The sequence below is a fragment of the Rissa tridactyla genome, chromosome 5 (genome assembly GCF_028500815.1).
Source record: "Rissa tridactyla isolate bRisTri1 chromosome 5, bRisTri1.patW.cur.20221130, whole genome shotgun sequence".
In the NCBI taxonomy this organism is placed as follows: Eukaryota; Metazoa; Chordata; class Aves; order Charadriiformes; family Laridae; genus Rissa; species Rissa tridactyla.
This window is the reverse complement of record NC_071470.1, coordinates 35,665,496-35,689,575: the sequence shown is the minus strand read 5'-3', so window position 1 is coordinate 35,689,575 and position 24,080 is coordinate 35,665,496.

Genomic DNA, 24,080 nt, shown 5'->3' with positions numbered 1-24,080 from the left:
TCAGGGCAGCTGCCAGAACAACCCGGGAGCAAAAACCACTTCATCCTTTGGAAAAGGAACAAATGGGAAAGGAGCACCAAAGGCAACAGAACTGCCAAGATCATGCAGAGTCAGGGGAAGGGGGATCTAATGTGTCTCAGACTCCTGATGGGCTGGAGGAACAAGCAGCTGCTGAGGCTTTTTGCAGGGCAGAGGATGACGGTGAACAAAGGGCTCTGATGCACCAGGTAGCCATCTGTGGTGGTTTCAGAAGGTATCGCTCCACAGCTCTCTGTTCTTCTGCCAAATGGACGGGGTTGGCAGACAAAAGCAGTAACATTTTGGATCATCGGCTTTAAGATGCAGAGCTCACTTTTTGGATCCTCATGGTTCAGTTTTGTGCTTAGCCCACCCACTGTCATCAGGCCAAGTAATAATTGCAAAGTCTAAGCAATTTTTGCGGATCAGTTGCTATCCATGGAAATTTGTCACCTTGGAGTTTTCTATTCTCAGAGAAGTAATTCTAGCTGGGATCGAATTTCTCAAAAATTCACAATTCTTTTCAGCTGTGCAGTCTGTGAATATGTCATTGTGCTTCAATATTAGCAGATGTCTATGTAACATTTCTAATTAATATTAAATGTTTGGGCGTTGTTTATTTACAGAGCTCAGGATCACAATGACAGGCCCATTTAACTGCAGAACTGCCAGTCAGCAAGTATATTCTTCATAATTAAAAGCCTTTTCCCAATCCAAACACCTGTTTCTAATCCTTTAATTTGTATCCACACGCCAAACACTGTCATACTGAAAATCAGCAGTACAGAACGAGACAATCACTTCCTCATTGGTCCTTCTATAAAGGCAGCTCCCTGTCTCAAAAGCCACCATGCAGAAATAAGCCCCATCCCAGGTCATGTCTCATGTAGGGAGAAGCAGCTGGTGGCAAGACCTGGTGACAGGGCAAGGCCTCTGTGATGGGAGTTTAAGCAGTTCCTTAGAGTGGTTCTTCATTCTCTTTTAAGATCCCTTTTGAGCATGGAGCCATGTGCACTCCACTGACCAGCAGCGTGCAGCTTTCCAATGTTTCATGGACAACCAGCAGTTCACAGATCTTGATTCAGGTTCTTTCTGCTTTGTGGATTTACATAGCTGTGTACATCTCCAGCCAAACTAACTATATTTGGAAGAAAAAATAACTTTCCCTTTGCTGAGGGACTAACTGCAACACACTTACCCACACTGATTAACCTCTTTCTGTTCTTTCGTCCTTTACTAAATTGCTCCAGTGACAACTTCAGAAGATGACTTAAACTTCAAGGGATTGTCATAATCTTGTACACAGGGAGCCGAATTGATGATGTCTCAAAATACTTGCCGTAGGAGTTGCTACAAAGTTGTCACAGCTACAATACACTCTATGGGTATAAGGCTTTAGGCATTGACTTTGTAGACTCATACTCATATTAGTTCTAGACTTTCTATGCATTAATTTAGGCCACAAAAGTATATAGACCTCAGAGTAAAATCAGCATAGACACTGAAAAATACCTGAGCATTGATAATTCGCAAATCCCCTCGTAGTCAAAATTGTGGGCAAGTCTACAGGAGCTGTTTGAAGTCTGGAATATTCCACATATAAGGACCACAGCCTGGAAGCTTTACCCTTTCATACAACAGCTTTTGCCATCACTCTTCACTGTGGTGAGCAGCTATCACATGAGGCATTGCTGCCGTAGTTTACACCCTGTAATAAACATGGCTGGGAGCAGACATGGCATACATTGTGCCTCAGGTCTCCTCAGTAGCAGATAACATACATACACACGTATTGCCCAGAGACTGTCTGTCCCTCACAAAAGTAAAGAAAGGCTTACTGCGGACAGACATAGTGAGAAAGGTCTTCCTGAATCCCACCAAAATTCAGGAAGTTAATTGCAGTGACTAGGAAGCCTGCTGATCCAACAGTGAGTTGGGCATCTCCAGTGGATGATTTGGCCCTCCTGAGGGACAAGAATTACACCTGCAGTCTCCAGGGGCTCAAGTGCAAGAGGCCCTTCATTTTTTACTTCAGGCAAGATTTATCTAACTAAGCACAGATGTCTACATCAAAGCCACCTCCATCTCAGTCCATCTCCCTAGGTTCTTCAGCAGCAGTGGAGAGGAAGCACTTTGGGTGTGGGGGGTTTTCTCATCCTGACATTGATCTCCCAAATCAATTTGGTGAATTACCCAACATTCAAACACTCCTATTTCTCCCACTGACTATAAGCACAGTCTTGTGCAGGGGTAGGTCAGCAAACATTCCCATTGGAGATATTGCACTCCCATGAGATGAAGCCTGTCCTAGCCTAGCCTAGCCTAAGCATGTTCCCTGCCCAAATTCCTGAAAGTGACAGCTCTGCAAAGTGCTATTAACCAGCCTTGAGGCCATGAAGATTAACACGATGATCTTCCAAGCATTTTACCAGCCTTGCTTTCTATGACCACATGGTTAAATTGTCCACAGTGTTACTAACCTGCTTTAAATATCCATGCATTGGCACCCTAAAGGACATCTGTCCTGCAAGAGGAATACTCACAAAATCACAGAATGGTTCGGGTTGGAAGGGACCTTAAAGATCATCTAGTTCCAACCCCCCTGCCATGGGCAGGGACACCTCCCACTAGAATACTCAGACATTTGCTGAAGTCACAGTTATTATAAACACATTGGGACTCCTGCCTCAGGGTGTAAAGGCTGTACTTAATTCCTATTTACAAGGTGACAAGAGATAAAAGCAGCTATTTAAGCCAAAAGTGCAAAGGCCAAGCTATATACATTGCTTCTTGGATAGCTATATACTGGAAATGAGATGCAGCCAGATAACACAGCACCTATCTAGTAGGGCCGGCGGAGGCAAAAAACTGGGGTTGAATTTAGCCCTTGGTGGGTTTCTGCAGGGATTAACTGGTTCAGATGGTTATGAAAGCAGAGAGCTGACTTCACAGCTCAGGCAATCCCTTCCCTCGCCATGTGCCCACACGCAGCTACAACATTCAGACACTCCCCCCCAACAGGCTGCTGAAGCATTTTTAGCAAGTCCCTGCTCCTGGCCAGCACTCCTGCGGAGATTGATCTCCTTGCTGCAAGATAAATGCTCTCTCTGCAGTTATCGTCACTGCATTAAAAGAGCAATTAGGTCATTACACCTATCTCAGGGACAATGCAAGATTTTCCCTAACATATATTTTTCCAGTGCTTTGTGCAGGCTTTTAATGACTTCTCCACTACTGAATTTGGCTGCATGGCATAAAAGCACCTTGAAATGAGGGGGGTAACAATGTTTCTGCCAAGGGAAGTTGCTGTTTGCGATTTTTTTTTCCCTGACTCCTTCAGATTTTACAACATTTTTCAGGGTCTGGAAACAGATGAAGTGCTGTCGTTAGCAGTAAGAAGCCAAAGCAAAGAAAAGAGAAAAAAATTAAGCCATTCTTCTAACCATATGTCTGTTCCCCATGTCTGTCTAGAGAGTGCAATTAGCAATAGATAATCACTCAGTTCAGAAATGCTAGACCCTGTAGGCAGCTTTTGTGACAGAACACAAGGGATATGCGGTATTAAGTAGTTACTCTGCCTCAAGAGATAATTCTCAGTAACACTTAGTGGGTCAGAAATCATGACTGCAATCGAATTTAGCTTTTACATCTTGGTCCAATAAAAATATATCAGGTGTAATTTAGAAACAGAATAAGAAACTTGCATACAAGCAAATATAAAACAGGAACTTTCCTTTCACATTTCCTTGCCCATCTTTTTTAGTTCTGCTCTACATTAGAGAAACAGGAGGCCAAAACCTTTTGCTTCTTCACTGCACTGAACTTGTTGCAAGGCGCGTTCTACCTCCCAGTTCAACCAGCTGGTGAGCTCCATGGCAGAGAAAGCAGGAAAGAAATTCAAGCTCCCCCCTTAGAAGCTTTCTCTGTCTACAAAGATGTGCCCTGCATCTTCCCAGGTACCTTCTCCCTCTTATCCCCTTACTGCTTCTTGGATGGAGTTGCTGCAGCTGGCATGGAGCTATAGAGAGCCATACTGCTGGGAAGCCCTGGCAGAAGATGCAGAGGGGAGAAAAAGCCCCAAGGCTGGCCCTGTAGATGAGCCCAAGAAGCTCATTACACAGATGACTTTCCTATTGAGAAACACAAGCCGAGGAGGCCAGAGAGTTGGTTCCTGTTTACGGTCTGCTAAGACAGACTGTGTGACCAAGGGCAGCTCTTCTGTTTCTCATCCCATTGCTCTGTGCCTTTGTACCACAGGTCTTTGGAGCAGGGCCAGCACTAGCATCAGACGTCTGAGCCTCGGCCACCACGAGGGGATCTTGCCATCAATTTATTTCTTTAAGCACTGCTACAACACAAGCTCACTAATCCTCTCCTGGCTGTAAGAGCAAGCACGATGGATTTTTCCAAAGTGATGAAAGAAGTTTCTGCAAACCAACTCAGTTTCTTGAGCTGGGAAGATAAAATAACTGCAAGGAAGAGCAGTTTCCCTTGCTCCCACCCAGGCAACTTTATTTATATTCTTGGTAGTTCTATAACAATGCTCTTGACTAATGCACAAAGCACTTAGTGATTGGATAGTGAGGTACCAGGTTACAAAACTCAAAACCCCAAGTACCAGTTTTAACAGGTGACAGTACCATCCCAGACCCATCATTGCTGCTTCTGAGAATGAAAGTGTGCTGGCTACAAAGAGCAAAGAGACAGCGAAAGCCTGCTCCTCCAAAGCCATAAAAACAAAGAATCCCCCTCAGTCTCCCACCAAACCCCCCCGAGAAGTTCAAATGAAAAAGCTTGGGCTCAGGAATCACAGAACGGTAGAGGTCAGAAGGGGCCTTTAGAGATCATCTAGTCCACCCCCCCTGCCAGACCAGGGTCACCTAGAGCAGGTTGAACTGGAATGCATCCAGGCAGGTTTTGAATGTCTCCAGAAGAGACTCCACCACCTCTCTGGGCAGCCTGTTCCAGTGCTCTGCCACCCTCAAAGTGAAGAAGTTTTTCCTCATGTTGAGGTGGAATTTCCTGTGTTCCAGTTTGTGCCCATTGCCCCTTTGTCCTGTCACTGGGCACCATTGAAAAGAGTCTGGTTCCATCCTCTTGACACCCGCCCTATAGATATTTATAACCATTGATGAGATCAAAAGTAAGCAAAGGTAGATTTGATTACAGCTTGGGAACCCCAAGAACCGTTCCCAGGATGCTCCCACTTTGCCCTTACAGACAACCAACTTGCTTTGCCCCAGATAAATCCCACTGAAGTGCTCACACTGGCATTGTGTTACTGATAGCCTTACAATTTGAGCAGTATTTCACAACCCCACAACTGCTATCAACAGTCCTGCAGTACCTGGAGTGCTCCAGCCGGAGTTGGGGGATTGCACACACATTTCTCCGGCTCTGTGCCCTCCGCCCTTCTTCCAAAAGTGAAGACAGATGGATCTATTTCAACTCTGATGTATTTTAGATCAGTGTATTGCCCACCTGCAAGGGCTTTCGTTTGAGGAGTTTTATTAGAAGTCAAATGAGAAGCAAGCTTTGGTGATAAGTATGGAGAGGGATGTACGAATGACTTGCCTTCAGCAAATGCTATTTGGGCTTTTCTTAATAAGGCAATAAGGTAAAAAGCCTTGAGATGCATTTATCGCTTAAGTTTGGAATAAGTTTTTATCAAGGAAACTATTTGACATCTACAACTCTTAGTTGGTTCATAAGACAACCTGTTTCAATTTGATGTTGTTAGAAATCAATGTGCAAGGTTAAACATGACATTATAACTCAATGTCTTTGTGCCATAAATGCGACTGTAGTTATGCTAAATCAATAGAATACCGTAGCCCAAATTTACTGCAGAGTCACAGCATAAATAGTTAATTCATGGATATTGCTTTACCTGGTTTAGAGGTAAAAGGGTTGTTAAGAACAACGCTCTGGAGCTGTTCCCCAAGGCTGTATGGCAACGGCTGTCATTCATCTTCCATCCAGTCTGCCAGGCTTCTGAGTACGTTGAAAGAGACTTCAATTTTAGCAATAAAAACAGGTAGCTCGCATTTTGCTTGTTTTGTTGCTGTGCAAGCACCACTCCCCTAGAATAATTTCATGTGTTTCAGTTTAAAGCAATGAGCCTTTCAAAACTATCAGCTTAGCAAACATGTTTTTAACTTCATGGAAGAAATGGAACCTACCTGCTTCTTAAAAAGCTTTTTATTACCGTTTATACAAAAGTCATTCGTATTAAAGTAATTAGCATTAATATGCATGCAACCAGTTTTGCAAGCAGTATACCTTATATCTGCAGCTGCCTTCCCTCTCGTTTCTTGGTAGAAATACCTCCCGTAGGTCCCTGTGTCTTTGGAAACCATCTTCCACATATATCACCCTGTCAAGAAAGATGAGAAGTGGTAGGAAGTCAGATGATACCATATTAGTTCACCAATGCCACGTGCCTCGAAACCATTAGAAAGTATGTCGTAAAACCTACCTTAAAGAGAGATCGTTGTGATATGTTGTTTTAATTGTTTTCGTTTTTTTTTTTTTTTTTAAATCAAAGCTAATTTGAAACAAGTCAGATGAGATACACAGGGAAAAAAAAGTTATCTTTTTCACAACTACCATTTCTGTGCCTTTTGGAAAGGAGATTTTCCAGCTCTTGGTTGTGTAGGTCAGTGAGATCTGTGTGCACTTGAATTTTAAAAAAGAGGTGGTTTTGTGCTTGCCTGATAGTTTCCATGAAAGTCTTGCCTTGGGTTTTTGTGAAGGTCTTACCATGTTAATTCTTCTGGAATGGTTGAGAAAATTCATCTCCAAAATCAACTTTATATGAAAGATTATGCAACTTCACTGCAATGTTTGGGGGGTGACGAGATTATGCATCGGTTTCTTCCTGCTGGAAAGCAGGGTTTTGTCAAAAGTCATTTATATTCTACAGTGAAATCTTTTTTTGTAGTAACCTTTAAATCCTTTCTCAGCAGGAAATTTCAAAATAAAGCAAATATTCAAATCTGCTTTGCTTTTCAAAGAACAGATTGCAGAGTGAAAGCAGAAGTGGAACAGAAACAATTATTTTTTTTTACTTAAACTAAGTGTACAAGTACATGTTGTTTTACTTTAATATTTTCCTCAGGGGGGTAGAAAATAAATAGCTATATAATAAAATGAATTAAACCAACATCAGTAGGATTCCTGACATGTTTCTTAAAATGAAAAATGAAATATAGTTGTTTGTAGAGCTGCATTTATAGATTTTTTTGTTACAGTCATTTATTTTGAGAGAGAGGAGGGTTATTTGTATGGTTATGGCTTCGTACCAGGGTTATGGTTTCTCATAAGATGGTATTGCTCTATCATACAGGGCTCTGGGTTACTTCAATAGGTTTTGATATAACTTTGAATTTCATAGGAGGGGGCAGGGGAAACTCGAATAGAAAACTTCAGCTGACTTTTTTTTCTCCTTTCAGTCCTCAGTTCCTGTTCACATGTGTTTATAGCTGCTTCCAACGATGATAACTTCTTTGAAAGGGTTTCAGTTTCAGCATTTTTATATACCCCGGCTGTATTGCACCTATATAACTCCTATTACCATATAACTCTTTCTAACTATAAAACTCCTTTAGGGAACATAATATTGTATGCATTAACTCAGGAGCTAGGAGCCAGTAGGCAGGATCTGGGGCACCTCGTGCAGGCCATTGCACATGTCCACCTCCTTTATTCCAGGATGAAACAGGCCCAAGAGCCCTTTTATGCCTCCTAATGGCCAAATAGATTATAAAAACATTTCTTCACATGAGTGGCTCTAGAGATAAGAAATGTTTATCAGGATTCAACAAGAGTGAATTTAATTTCAGTAAGTGTTACCTCTAACTTTGCTATTGTGCACCTGATGCCTTCTCACGCTTGGCTTTGAAGGAAATAACGTAACACCATTACTGACGATGAAAAACCAATAGCAGGAGATGAAAGACTGAAAGCTTGTTGCACAGATGAATATTTATAGCTGCATTGTGAGCATCTATTTTCTTGGATTACACTAGAAGATACGATAACAACACTGAAGGAAATTACTTTATGAATTTAATACCCATATATTTTCTGTACTGATTTCATTCATCTAGGTTTGGTGGCATTTTATGTGGATGGTAAACTCTGTTCTATCATTATTCTTATTACAACTAATAATAATTATTATTGTTATTGTAATTAATTGCCAATTTCCTCCTAAAAATCTTCTATAAAAACAACCAGGAGAAAAATACAACAACAATAGAAATAGATATACAGGGCATTTAGAAATTGCTTGAGTGGTCACACTGCCTAAGATCTTGTGCTAAGGACTTCCTACAGCTAAAATATGTCTCTGACACACTTAATGGCATTCTGCTCCGCACTGAAGTGATGAGGTGATTACATTCAAATTAGGAACTTCTGTCCTTTTTTTAAGAAGCACGTAGAGAGCGAACCTGTCTCAATTGCCTTGAAAACCTCTTAAAACTGCTCCAGTAGGCAAGAGAGGACTTCGTTGTAATGAAACAGAAGCTGATTTCATGAGCACTGAACACAGATTTTGGTGGTCTATCCAGCTCCCAAACTGTTGAACAGGATGCAGAGTGCAGATCCCCCATCTGAGGTACAGAAGATGAAGAGACATACACAGGCACAATTCAATGCCCAAAATTGGTACCTTGGGCCACCTGGGATGCACTGGGGTATCAGACAGTCTCCTAGAGTGGGCACAAACTGCACAGGACCTATGGCAGCCCTGTGCCCTTCTGTCTAATGGGACATTTGAGGCATCTCAGAGAGCACCTAGTCTCTCCTTTAAAGTCACTGGATCCTCCAGGGAGTTCTCCTTGATCAGTATCTCCACAATCCATGCTACAGCCAGGCCCATCTCTCTTCCATGAAGGTGAGTCTAGAAAACAGAAATACCTTCTACCATATTCATAGTTTGGTTCTCCCAGTGCTTAGAATGCTATTTTAGCCATAGGCCCTACCTAAGCTCCTGTTGGTAACCTGATGTCTTCTGGAGCTGGACCATGGCACACTACCCTGACCCATCTCTGCCCGAGAAGTCATGGCTCTTGCCCTCACCTGTGCAGGGCTGCCCATGCTTTCTCCTACACCTTTCTCCACTGCCCACCAGCGCCTAAGCTGGAAGTATTTAAAGGATACTAAAAGTTCGTAAATTTGCTAGTTTTCAGCAACGCCTTCCTCACCGACTGCCTTACTTTCCACTATAAACTGTGATTCAGCCTTCAGTGTTATTTCACGTCAATACTAAAGCCTGTTGACTAACTACACAGTTTCTACAGGTTTTGCCCTAACTCTCTAGTTGGACAAGGTCAGTATCTTTAATCCCCATGCTCAGCACAAGTAAATAACATGGCACAGGACATTAACAGGGGTCAAGCCATCTCCCATATTTGTCCCTGTTGTTTTTATCACTACACAAACGCAAGAAGTGATATCAGCTAGAAATAATCTCTTTTAAAACATTATGCTGAGCAGTGTCTTTGAAAAGGTCTGAAGTCCACAAATAGTCAGAAAATTCAGTAAAACCCACGGGTCCTCCAAATGTTCTCCTTTTAACAAAAGGAGTAATTAAGCGCCATGTTTCCCTAAAGACACCCTGGACAAAGGTTGTGTTTAACCTCATCCATCTCACTGATGGAGCAGGGATCTGCAGCAGCACAGGGAAGCAAACACCTGGAGGAGGTGGTCTCACTGCCAAGAAAACCATGTCTTGAAACAAGTAGACACCAGTCACAAGGAAGTGATTTTGAGCTTAATATGTGAAGTAGAAGGAATGGGCCCTGATTATTGGCTGGCTGCCAGGAGATCATGCTGGGCAACCAAAGGTTATCACAGAGCAGAAGTCAGGAGCACGGTCTGGGTCCCCTGAAAGGCTGCACCAAGCTCACCATGAAACAGTGATATTTCTCTATGTTTTCATGTACAAGGAAACCATTGGTCACCACTTCAGCACATGGGAGAGGTGTCACTGCCCAGGGCAGATCCCACTGTGCCAGTGTCTCCTTTCTCCACTGGTGCTTCAGGCAGCGACCAGTCCCGCCACTGTCACCATCTTGCTTGGATCTCTGGTCACCATGGAAATTCCCCTTATGTCTCACAGTCTCATCCATGACCTTCCTCAGCTGGCTTTTCTCTCACCTCAGTTGGTGTGTGCTCTAAAATATAACCATATTTTAGACATGTTTGTGGGGAGACTGAATTACCATAACTTCTACTACAGGAGCACATCATGGACACACTGCAGTATTTACAGCCCCCTTTTTCGAGGCACCATACAGATGGGTTTGAAGAGACAGTCCCTTTCCTGAGCTGGGTATAGATGAAATAGGCAAAGAAAGACCCAGGAAATTTATTATAGTTACTCAGCAGCAGAGCAAGGAAGAAAAAAATGCCAGTCCCAAACTTGGTGTTCTGCCCAGACAATTTTACCATTCCTGCCTTTTAATACGTTTAACTTTCCCTTTAGCTGGCATTTTGTTGAAAAAAACTTTATGGTCCATAGCATCAATGGTACTAAAATATGACAATTAATCACAGTCAGTCACCAAGTTTCCACTGAGTTCAAGCATTTAAGTCACAATTAGCAGACACAATATTTCAGGATATCAGTTTAGTCAAAACATTGAAACGCTGAACCAAATTTGATCTATGACATTGGCAGAGAAGCAATCAGCCCATTATCATACAGCTCTATTCATCATAATTTATCTAGTCTCCATCAAACACTGCTGTGTTCACCAGGCCACGAAGGAAAGGTCTATAAGTGATTCTTGAATCTGCAGTGCTGATGGTTCAAGTCTAGTTTGCCTAGCAAATTTTACTGTCCTGTTTCACACGTGCACAGCCAGTAAAGTTCCTAAGAATAAGCACTTTAGGGCCAAAAAGATCAAGTTTTACAGTAACAGACCCCAGTAGTGACAGACCACCCCTACATTCAGCTCCCGAAGATGCTGCCAAAGCAATAGCACCCATCTCCAGAGCAAGGCAGGGCTCAACCACAGCTTTCTCAGAGGTGAGACGCTGCTCTGCTTTTTACACCATTCCTCAGTAGCAGAACAAACAGCCACTAAACACCAAAAAAGAGGCAGGGGGAAGTACTTTAACTGTCAGGCAGCAGTCTTTCTCCTTTCACCTCTCTCTCTAAAAGACCAATACAGCATTTCAGAGAGGGGTTATTGGAGGGCAGAAAGAATATTTTGGAGATGTTACTGGGTGATAGAGTAACAGTTGAGGGTTCAAACTCTTAAATCAGCTCACCAGAAAATCAGAGCTCCTTCAGGATCAGCTTCAGGTGCAGCGGAAAGACTGGCACAGGTGAAGCAAATGGGGCTAAAACTGCCTATTGAGACGCAAGTCCTGCTTGGGCTGCAATTGCGCCTGCCTCCACTAACACAGAGGTAAGGGGGTCCTCACCTCTGAGATACACGCTCCTCCTGAGTACTCCTAACTGCACCTCACAGCTGGCTGAGGCGTAAAACTCTCCTTCCCATCCACTTCCCATGTCTTCCCACTTCTCCTTCCCATCCACTTCCCATGTCTCTCTGGGCTTTATTCAGCATCACCACCAACTTCATACGTGTTACAGATCGAGTCATCAGAGAGGAATAAAATCAATCTATCATCTGGCATATCTTGCTGTAACACCAGTGTCACCATGTCTATCTTAGCCCACGCTAACACTGGACTCTTCCAGCCTGAAAAGTACTACTGGAATTGTAGATGTTATACATTTGGCATGGCACCCACAAAGAGAACTATAAAGGAACTATTCTCACAAAAGAGCATCTCATGAAAAGAAGTATTTGCCCTTCTCCCTGGGGGGGAAAAAAAAAAGCCAAATGGTTGAAAAGAGAAAAACAGAAAGAGAAACCAAAGAAAAAACATTAAAAAAATAGTGGGACTGGTTCATTCTGGCAGTTGCTGATGAATAACATGGTAAAAGAAGAAGAGGAAAAATTAACCCCAAAGCATTTATGAGGATGTGCCCAGTGAGACTAAAGTGTTACAAATAAGCTGTATGTAAGTCACATAAATCACAGAGCTGCATTGCATAGAGCAGATCCTGTGAAGGAGATTTATTCCCTTCATCTTCCCATACTCATGGGCCTCCACACGCCTGCGGAGCCTTCCCACTCCTCCGTCCCTGAGGTCTGAGCAAGGCCATGTGCAAGAGGCAAAGGCAGGACTGCTGGGCCTCTCTTCCCCTCAGTCCCCTAGGACTCAGCCCAAAGAGGCAGCATATCATTGCCCCCTGCTTGGTTACCCCATTGGGGCTGGCTGGCCAACCATCTCTGTCATTCTCCATCCACCCGCACTCACCTCTTGAAATGGAAAAGAGATCTTGAAGCCAAGCCACTCATCCTGCTATACAGTGCTCTAGACATCTGCCTCTTGTATGAGCCTGCACTGACCCTCTTCCACGCTGGGGGAGAAGATGTCTGCAGCCTTAATCCAGACTGCCTGGTATCCATCAACACCCTCTGCCTCTGAGCTGTGCCATTCCCTACTGGGCAGGAGCCATCTGGACTGTGACATCTTCACAGTGTTGATATGGACGTCTCCAAGCTCTCAAAGTAATGGGCGCCCTGTCCAAGTCTCTACATGCAATCAAAATGACCTACTTTCCTCACTTGTCTGAATTTAAAAGTCTTGTAAACAGGTTGCATAGAGCCTATTTCTGGCTTGGCAAATGCATGCTCTTCTCCACAGTGGACTTTTTTAACTGATGGTGCTTAAAATGATTGATGAGTTTCCAAGAGCCAAAGTCAAATCACATCACTGGGTTATTTTTGTATTATTATTCATGAAGCCCATTCAAAGCTCAATTCAAAGGGCATCTGTAAGCAGTTGGTGAGGAGCTGGAACCCCTACTGTAATAAATGAGTCATTTCTCAATGGAAAACGAAAAACCTACTATGTCAGCAAGATGATTGCACATGGTAGAGCATTGAGAGAAAGATGAAATGGGATTAAGGGAATGGAAATAGAACAAAATCTTAAGAAAAACAGAGAGCAAAATATATGGGTGGGAAGAGCCTCAGATGGAGTTGTATAAGTAATAGTTCTTATGAAGTTCTTCAAAAGCTTCAGAATGAGAGAAAATAATCTGATTTACAAAACTAGTTTGCATGTCCCTCCTCACCAAGCTTGCTTCAGAGACTGAATGGCCAGGCACAGAAGAGGTGATGCAGGGAGTCCCAAATGCAAACAGATCTTGTAGACATATTGATCCACGCATAGGGTAAATGCAAGTCAGGACATTATTTTCTAGAAAGTACGTTGCTGGGAGCAGTCCAGATGGCAGGTGGGGCAGGTTTCCACTTGAAGTTCAGTCCACCAGCCTAGTACCATGGCTCTCCAAGGAGAAAGCAAGGATCCAGGTAGGAGCATTCAAAGTGCTTATGCGAGGGAAAGCAGTCAGGAACATTTTATTTTCTTGCAGCACTGTGCGTAATAAGTTTTTGATCCTTAAGGGCAAAAATTACTCTTGCACTGGGCAATGTCAGGCTTTCCTAAACCAGTTGGCACTCCTGCCTAATGGTTGGTTAGAAAAGTATAAAGTGGCCTTAGCTTTGTGTGAGCTAAATCTGAGCTAGGCTACGTCGGTGTCCATGCAGGCAGGGGAATAACTGCTCTACAGGGGTTGCCAAATCAAAGCCAGGCAATCATCTGTCTAATACGCAGTTCTAACAACATCAAGGATGAAGGTAGAAAACCTTCACAGTCAGCAGTCACACACTGCTGCTCACAGAAGGAAAGACTTCTTTCCAGGACAGACCAAAGCTTGCTAACTTAGAAGCCGAGGCGCAAAGGTTCGTCTGCCTCTTGGGCAGGGCTCAGCTGGAGGTAGTTCAGTCTAATTTAAAATAACGAGGTGTTAAAACTACCACTGGCTCCTAGCCTGTTAAAAAATATTCTTGGGCTCACTAAAACCCTCCCCACCTCAAAAAGGAAGTTTCCACTGTGTCCACCTTTGCAGCTGGCTCCTTCTCCTCCAGCTGTCCCCAGCTCAGGCACTTCTACCAGCCCTCCTGCCATCCCCTTCCTACGTGACGACTATGCATTTGGAAACATGCTCCCTTTTTATATTTTCAGGCCAGAGAAACCACTGATATTTTGTTGTTCTTAAAAGTATCAGTTCCTTTAATTCACTGTGCTTTTCTCGAGAAAGTCTCCTGACTGAAGTTTTTCCAGGTACTTCTGTATTCGTTCAGGGGTGTTTGCTTTCATCGCTTCAAAATGTGTTTTATTAGGAGGGCCCTTGCTCTAGAATGACTAGGAAAGCCTGAGTGATAGACTCACTCTTTACAGCATCATCTTCTATCCATTTATTTCAACAGAGGCCTTTTCATAGTGCTGGTAATTTTCATTTCCCTTCTCTGAGCTCTTCTTATTGCTACCCTGTGCTTTCTCCAACAAGGTGATCAGAGTTACACTGGCCTCATGGTATAGGTCTCAAATTGACACAATGCTAACTGTGACATTTATAAATCTGTTTTTAATATAACCTACCTTCTTGTTTGCTTTTGGGGCCCCTTGCTGCTCATTAAGCAGAGGTTTTTCACAGAGCTGCCAGAGAGCCAAAACATGAATGATTTCTTCATATTTCTAATTTCAAGATACCCATGTCCAGCAAATGGGCCTCATACCCTGGGCCTCAGCAAAGTGTGATTGTCTGATGGGTTTGATGAACTGGCTGCCCTCATCAATGACAGGTAAAAAAGGGCATATGTTTGCCTAGTTCTGGTCCAGTCTAGTGGTGGACCTCATTCCCCGAACCACTGAAGTCAATGGGAACATTTCCCATAACGTCAGTTCTTTGATCCCCCTTGGTCCCTCTATGGACAGCTTGCTCCATGAAGCGCTGCAGTATGTAAAACACACAGAGAAAGGGACAAGCCTTTTAATATCTCATTTATATCTTCCTGAGGTGTGGAGTTAACCAAATGAAAGAAAAGCCAAGAAATCCATTGGACAGGTTTTTGCACGTGCCACCTTCAGTGAGGATGGGTCTAGGGAGTAAAACTAATTCTGAAGCAGAAGCAAAACTTTCATATTAACTGTGATGGGCAACAGGGGTAGGATTTTTTTTTCTTTCGACACAGTTTGACGATGAGTCACTCCACTGCTAGACCAGGCAATGAGTACTGAAGAACAATCAGGCTCTACAAAAAGAGACAATTCAAGTGTCCATATAGACAAAGAGCTTAAAATACCTAAACTCTACCAGGGATGCTCCAGACTCAGGCTGCAAACACAAAACTGAAGTGCAGGATTACAGTGGGGATAGAGAGCAGAGCAAAGCAGCTACAATTTCAAATAGCAACTTTCTGAAACAAATGCTGCTGCCAGCCTGGGTTTGCAGCAGCGACCTTGTAGCTGACCCTACTTTGAGCAGGAGACTGAGCTAGAGGCCTCCTGAGGTTTCTTCCCAACTTGTATTATCCTATGATCCCCCTGCCATCTGGGTTGTGTATGTAGCTTGAGTTTCTCTGAGATAAAGTATTAGTGGATTTTGGTTAAAGCCCTCCAAGAACAGCTATCCATACTACAAATCCAGACCACTGTTCCTCATGCGTTGCAGGCTCAAACAAAACAAAGCACAGATTAGAAGTGAGACCTAGAATGATATATAGGTGTGTGTGTTGAAAGCCAGAAAGAACCATTGAGTGTGACCTCCTGAACTCATGGGCCAAAGCATTTTAGCCAATGATCTGCAGCAAAAATTTCTTCGCAATCGTTACTTTGCTGATAAATGCAGAAGCATTGCAAACACCTTCAGAAGTTGAGATACCTTACGATCTTAACCCCTTAAGAGGATGCCAGTGTAGGAAAGAGGCACTGAAATCCTTTTGCAGACCCAGGTGGTTGCTTATCAACCACAAAAGGAAAAAAGAGGCCCCAACCACAATTTAGGACTTCAGAGAAAAGCCTTTTCTTCTCCAGCCATCCCTGTTCTCTCCACAGGGCTCACAACCTACGATTAATTCTGGGGCTGGAGTTCACATCAAACTGAAAAGAGCTGTAAGACTGACCTAGACTCAAGTAACTTCTTAAATCTCTTGCTGATGAAAAGTGACACAACATGACCTTTATGTCAGAGGCTCAGGAGAAACTTGAAAACACTTCTAATATTTTACCAATTGAATAAATACATTAGTAGCTGAACACTTGGATCCATATCACAAAAAGACTGACTGATCACGCTGGTCTGGCAGCACAGACCTCCTCAACAGCCATAGAGCACAGAAACATAGATGCTGGTCACTTTGGTCAGATGGGCAGCTTGACAGACAGACAGATTCACAAAGGAGGAAGCTAGTTAATGAAGGTAGCCTTCTCTATGTCAAAATTCGCACACACACTCCTTTTATTTTTAATTCAGTAACATTAAAAATGGGATTCAGCTTCAGAGACACCTGCATTTTAGCATCCAAATACAGGAGTTAGCTAGCTGTCTAAGCAAAGTCTCAATGGAGATCTAAGGGTCAAGTTAACAACCAGCTGATGCCAGTCTGGATGTCCCAGGCTGTCCTCCTTCTGCTCTCCTTTAGCCCGTGAGTCTTCCATAGATGCTGTATCATATCCACACGCCCCGTGTAGAAGTTTTGGCTACCTGGCATCTCCATGTGGGAAGTTGGATGCCATCCATACATTTGGCAAAATCTGGATTTAGGTGCCTGAATCTAGAGCTGAGCAAAACCATTGTCCTCCCCTTCTGTTCCAACTGTTTGCACCATGAGATGTCTCTTCCCCTTCTACTCCATCTTACCGTCTCTTGAAACCCCCTCTAAGGAATCATTTCCTAGTTTGTAATGTTTCTACTAAAGAGCTTTCAGGCTCTTTAGGGAGGGGTAAAAAAATCAATTACTAGATAAGTCATTAATAACCAGGATACCAATTATCCTTATTCCTGACGAGCAGGATTTAAGTTGTCCCATCTGTGGAAGCAGTGGTTCAAATTTAGGTCTGCTTCTTTAATATCTTGCATAAGAGGGCTTCGCCAGGTCATAAGAAAGAGAGCAGGAATGGTTTGATGCGAACAGTAGGTGAACCAGAGGTCACTGATGGCTCAAATGAGTCATCAGACTTTGTAGCCTTCTGCCCTTGAGGGACCTTCTGCTGCCTGGGATAATTGCCATTTATTAGCTGTTCTTTAGAGCCGCATCTGTGGAGAACATGGTTTTCAAATCCTAAGGCTGGAATTCACTTCTCTAATCAGAAAAAATAGAAAACAAATAAGTGCGCAGGATAAAAATATTCACAAATCAAATGCCAACAAGCTGCTAATCTCACCCTCTCTTTAATCACCTGGCTCATTTAGCTAAGTCAAACAATGCTCTCACTGGAAAGAGTCCAGGCTGCACGGTCTTTGCAGAATCTCCACAAACCCGAGCTCTCAAGGTACATAGCATTGGGTATTGCTGCAGGAACACAGTGTTTTACAGGCCTGAAAGGAGCCAGAAAATGGGTGTGCTTTTCACATGGGCTCATGGCCAGGAAGAGCCTGCCCTACATCACCTTTCCCTCGCCACGAAACTTCCAGCTAAGCATCTTCTTCGTCTGTGAAAGATTGATGTGGGGGAATTACTGGGCGAGGAGAAAAGCTTTTAAATTTTCCATGCTTGCTTTGCACAGGAGGATGAGCGCAGGCTATGGCTTTCCCCTGCTAAAGTGCAGGCACAGAAGCAGGTTAAAAAGCAACAGAGTGCAGCTCTCCACAGGGACACCAGGTAACCCGCAGACCTGCGGTAGCGGACTCACATCAACTGAAGAGGTTTGGTCAGGAAAGTAACCTTTGCATTTCTTCCGTGCTCAGCTCCTCTCTGGGAACTTTGGCCAAGTTGCTTAATGGCTTTAAAGACAAGAAACTGCTGCAAGGGGTAGAAGGGTCCACAAACCTCCAGCTCTTTAACCCTCTAAAAAATTGTTTCCTTGCTTATGCCTTTGAAAAAAGGAACTCTTCAAAAGGATTTTATGGCTACACCCATCTCCAGAGTATGCAATGTAGTTCCCTTGATTTCAGTTTCTGAGCTCTTAGGTTGCAGGCGAGTCAGATTTTCAAGCTTTTCTCCACAGCCCTGGGGTAAGAGCTACCAAGTTGCCGCTCCCAATGAAGATACAGCCATTGCAATAGGCTGGCAACCTCACAGGGACACTCGGCTCCTGGAGCTGGCCATTTAAGGTACAGAATTAAATGACAAGGCAAACAACAGGAACTTGAGAGATGGCAGAATGGCTTTTGGTTCGAACTTTAGACTGACTTCCTCTAATTCAAACCATCTTCGAGCTTCTTCATGACTGACACTCAGGTGATCCTTATAGTCAAGAGAAATGAACCAAACCTCAGTTCATTACAACTATCCTCTGAAAAAAAAAAATAGTTTCAAGCTGTAAATCCCAGCACACAGACTCTAACAACATAAAAACAATCTATCCGGGAGAAGATGTTCTCCCCATCCTGCTAGCATTATTCACACATTAAATCAGAACTGACAACGCAATCTTTTCAGCTGAGCTGTTCTCATTCTTCTTTTTTTATCGTGATGAAATAATTCCCCTTTTTAACAACTTCCAAATGTTCACGCTGATGCATTATTGAAGTGACAATGCAGATTTCCAAGAGGATGATGTGCTTGATTTTTTTCAAAGCAGTAAATAGACAGGATGTTAATGAATTGGAGAAGTATTAAAAATTTGTTTTGCAAAAGGAAATGTTTTTAACTATATAAACCGTTGCAACAACTATTGATTGCATTTCCACCACAACAAGGCAGGCGGAGGCTGATTTATGACAGCAACCCACCCTAACTATCTAACCAGATTTAATATAGTTGCCATCCCATGACACAATGATGTATATTTTTGTGGCAATCTAGAAAATAATTTGCAAGGAGTAACAGTTCGTTCTTCAGCCATCAGCCGTAAAGCTGTCAGAGGAGGGTCTCCAGCCCTGTCTGTGGGACGGTGATGTAGCGAGGAGGACTTCAAAACCTCATGGGCTGGGGGGAGAATGGGCGGATCTGAAATTTATGGATATGAGCATTTTCAAGAGACTGTGTTGTTACTGGTTTTATTTTAACCATAAACCAAAGGTAACAAAGTCTCCATAAGAATACGCAGTGTTTACCAAACCTCATTTTCCACTGTCTGATAATAAAATTCAAATGGGGCCTTACTGTGTAAGCTGACAATGTAGTATTTGGTAGTCTGGAGATAGCTGGGAAACAGCTTTCCCTCTGGGAACCCTGAGGTCAAGGTTAAGGAGAGAAGAGGAAGGTAGAAGGAAAGTTCCTGCCCTCTTCTTTTCCTTCTTCACATGAAACATTTCGTTTTTAGCTAAAGCTGAGAAAAACTCTAATGGCGAACACTGAAGTAATTGGGAAAAAGACAATCTCATCCAGCCTGAAATGCTTTACAGGGTTTCTTTGAGCATTTTTGCCTGGAGAGGATCTTCGGGCCCCAAAAAACCGATGGCAAAAGAAACAGCGCTTACGTGATACCCAGCTGCCCCTCCGTGCACCCAATGCAGAACTACCTCAGCAGGAGGGACTCGGATATTTGGGTGGAGGCGGCTGACACGCAAAGCCAGGGGGCCCCTTGCTTCACGGGTGACAGCAGAGACGGGGCATTGACGTTGTCAAGGTGTTTCTTGGGGCTGGTTCTGGAAAAGGTGCCCACAGCAGCTCCTCGGGAGGGTCTGCTAGACAGGATCTTGCCAGGGGAACAGAGCCAAAGGGATAAGGGTAAGGAAATGGCATGGCTTAAGTGCCTTAAGGGAGAACACCCATGTTCACAGGCTGCTGAGACAAAAAATTGTACAGGAGATGCCCTGAGATACCTCATAGCTTTGCAGATCCAGCCACCACCTTCACTCTTGGGCTGGCAAGGTTATAAGGAATCTCCCACTGGATGAGAAGCCTGTTTTCCGCCCAGTCCTCATTAAGTCCCTCACACAAGAGCATTTCTACCTATTTATCATAAGCAAAGCTAAGAAATACCTTGACAAACATTTTTTTTCTGTGCTTCGACCTAGACTGCGTTCCATAGGTGAGCAGTAAATGCAGACAATGCCCTTTCCCCTCCACCATTCCCCTCCTGCCTTCCCTCTTCTGCCTCTGAGGCTCTCCAACACCCCCATTTCATAAGGGCTTGGGGATTTCTCCTTTCATTTTTTGCACATTGCTGTACCACCCCCCATTTAGGGTACACAGGCTTCTCCACCAAATCTCAAAGTAAATCTGATCCACAGGAGCACTAATACATCTAAAGATGCTCCACACAAACGTCAAGGCGGAAGGCAAAGAGGACGGGAGGACTGCAGGTGCTTCAGGCTGAGTGACTGGCCCTGCAGAAGGTTTCTCTAGGGAAAAATCCATGTCCACAGCCTCTAAGGATGCCTTATTTGCCAAGAACAACAATAAAAAAAAATAGAACAAACAACAACAAACACTAAAGTTAACCACAGAACAAAGCCCCTGCTAGAAACAAGCTGAACATATTTTCTTTAGTTGACTAATTCTTGTTTATTTTTTGAAGGCTGCTGCTATAAAATTCACAATCCAATTACAATTTCCAGGGTGAAAGAATGGCTTCTAATTATATTGTTTTCCATCATTGCTAGAATCATTGCAAGAAGGGGTGGATTAATGGTGTATGATTTTGTTCTCTGTACAAGAATCAGATCTCAGTGTTCTCAAATGATTTATAAAAGACACATTAAATAACCTATTAACAGCGTTTTTGCAACAGAAATGGGCTGTACCATAAACAGGACAAATTGAAAAATACGGATTTGCTGTTGCATTCCAATGCATCAGGAATGAGGATAACACAGCGCATACCAAGTATGAACGGTATAAACTCAAAATTGGAAGGAAAACTCAGGTGACAATTGAAACATGGGACTGGGCTTCAGGAGAGCTGGCTTGGTATCTGGCCTGGCAGAAACTTTCAACATGACTTCGGTTGTCATTTGACCAAGGGGAGAAAGAGCACATCTCCAGATAGAGACATCCTAGTTGTCCTCCTGGTGTAGCTCTCTCCGTGTAGGTGTGAACACGTGTGCCTTGAGTGTCTAAGTTTCTGTTATAATCAGTAGAGATCAATGATCAAATGTGGATCAGTGATCAAATGTGCCTATGTGACTGTTTCAGAGGTTCTACTGTCCTTGCCTTGTTTCTCATATGCACTCCCCAAGTACCCAATTCCGCCAGGTGTCTAAACTTCGGGAGATGGATATGGATCTTGCCCCAAATTCCACGTTTCAGGACACAGCCAAACCAGAGTCTAGGCTGGCATCTATGAAGCTTCAGATGGATTTAGTCCTAATTCATCTATGCTGTGGGAGGGAAAAAATGTAGTGCCTGTCTTGAACAAACATAACCGTTGCCTACAGAAAGATAAATAAAATATATCCAGTTGAATGACTGAAATGATTGGAGACTAAATCTCCCGCCTATTGCTTCTCCTCCTTGCAGCCAGAACTAGTTAATAGTAAAACTTGCAGTCTGAAAGCAGAACAAGAAAGGAGAGGATGACCTTGAGCAAGACACAGTCCTTCAGGCTATGAATCTTTCAGAGATGCTTTTACATGTAGGTGCAGGCACACATCTGTCTCCACATACACAGCAGCTGTTTTCAATCACAGCTCCTACCCCACAAGACCCCTTTTCGGCACAGTTGGCCGCTTCCATGCAAGGGCTGACACCAAAGACCCTGAACCAAATTGATCTCATCCTACCGCTTCCACTCAGGGATGGTCCAGTCCCTAATGGCACTGCTCACCCATTGCCCTGGGCACCTTCAGCGTGTAGAGCCTGATGGACATAGAGGCGTGGAAGATGCTTTTCTTCCAAAGAGCTCAGTCTCCTGCTACTCTCTAGGGAGTCAGCAGTTGGTGACTATTTCATATTTTCTTTTATTATGCGCTGGTTGGGTTTGAGTCCTTGGATTGTTTGGGGTTTCTTTGCTGTTGTAAAGAAAAAAAAAAAATGCCTTTTAGGTCTGACAATTCATTTTTCTCCTCCCTAACAGCCCTACCTCCTCTCCCCCTCTTCTGCCCTCCAGCCTTGGGCAACTGGATAAAAGCAACTAAAGATAAGTCAGAATTGCTAAGCCCTTGAAGAAACAGTCTAAGCCATTTCTTGTCCATTTCAAAATGAAGATATAGGTATTTCTCTAAGGCAAGTCCCATTTGACTGCCAAAGCCACACAGTTCAGACAACATTACTCATACCAGCTTGAAAAACAAGAAATTTCAACATCATGAGCATATTGAGAGCACAGGGAGGAGAACCAGCTAGGTTCTTTACCACCTCTCCCCAACTCACTTAAAAGGATATGATCATAAATCAATATAACATCCAGAAAGAATAAAGTAGGAGTGTTTTATTTTCATCTTCTGTTTCTCAGCACATTTTAAGCCCCTGAGTTCTGAGCAGGAATGAAAACCACGTTTTGGTGTCAAAACCTGCCACCTAGAGAGCAAAACCGCAAATGAAAAAGAAATAGGCTGTGGGTTTGTTTGTTTTTTTTTTTAAAATAACTATCTCGTAACATTACAGATGTGCCAACAACTATAAATTTGCTGTGCTCTTTCACAGCAACAAAACAGATTTTAAGAGACCCTTAATTATGTATCTGCACAGCACAGATATCATTATAGGCTATTGCACTTACTCCCAGCACAAACACTGCTGTGTGTGGTTTAGTGGTTATAGGACAAGAAAAAAAACACAATTTTTTTTCTCCCGGTTCTATGAATTTATGTGGCTTGTGTAAGCAGAGACTGATCTCTTTCCTTTTCTTTTGAGATCACATAACTCTTGCAGAAAGCAAATCAGTTTTTAACTGGAAGCTTTGGGTGCTCTGAACGGCCGTGAACTGTCTGGATCCGAGTCTGCTGGTGAGCTGTGGACGCTCAGCAGGTCCGACGTATCAGGCTGAAGACACACTGTGCCAGAAAGCCCAGACTGGAACAAAAAAAAAAAAAAAACCAAAAAAAACCAAAACAAACTTGTGGTATACTTCTGAGAAAATTTCATGAGGTTTTTTAACAGGAGAAAAACTTAAAAATTTCCACTTCTAGGGAAATACCCCATTTGCACCCCAAGTTGCCAGTTTCCTCCTGAAAGTGTTTCAGCATTTCTGAGACAAGAAGCATTTCTAAAATTGTAAATTTTTATTCCAGGTCAATTCAACACTAAACCATATTCTCACAGAGAGGAGAAACGGGGATGTATGGAAGTAACCTTCCCCTAAAAATGGTACCCATCAGGTTTTAATTCCTGCACGAATCTTCTTCATAATACATCCAGTCTTGGGGCTCCCGTGCTTCATTATACAAAACCAGGCAGGAAAGGAGGAAGAGAGAGTGATGAGCCATTGCTATAAATTCAGAATAGTGAATTGCTTGCTTTTAACCATGAATTACCTTACTTAGCTTCCACTACCACCCATCCCAGCCAACCCTCTGTGAACAGTCCTCAGCGCTTTGGGCTGAACAGAGCAAAGGTCTGACGCGACTTAAACCCAGCAATTCCCACACGTGCTGCTGCCTGTAGCAACTCACACACCTTAACGACAGGAAACCAACGTAACACCGAGTGCTGGGATGTACCTTTGATAGAGGTATAGTTTAACACCTCATTAAATAACTCAGAAGAACCAATTATTTAACAATATAGCCAAAGATATGTAGCATAAATCCCATTTAATTGTAGTAGGGTACTGCAAGTTGATGTCCAAGAGACTTCTTTTTGTTTTGGTGTTAAAATTTCTGCAGAAAACGTCAAACCTGGACTCTCCCCTCTTCACCAGCTATTTCTAGTCACCACGAATCCAGAGCCTGTCTCAGCACTCCCAACCCCGTACAGATGCTCCGGAAGGAATAGTCTGCTGTGTAAAACACCCTGAATCTCCTGCCTCCCAGGCGTCCACTGCAGCACAACTCCTCCTACCGCTGCCTTCAGAAATCACCCGCAGGCTCCTGCCTGTACTATCAGACTTGCACGTAGCCCCTCTTATGAAAA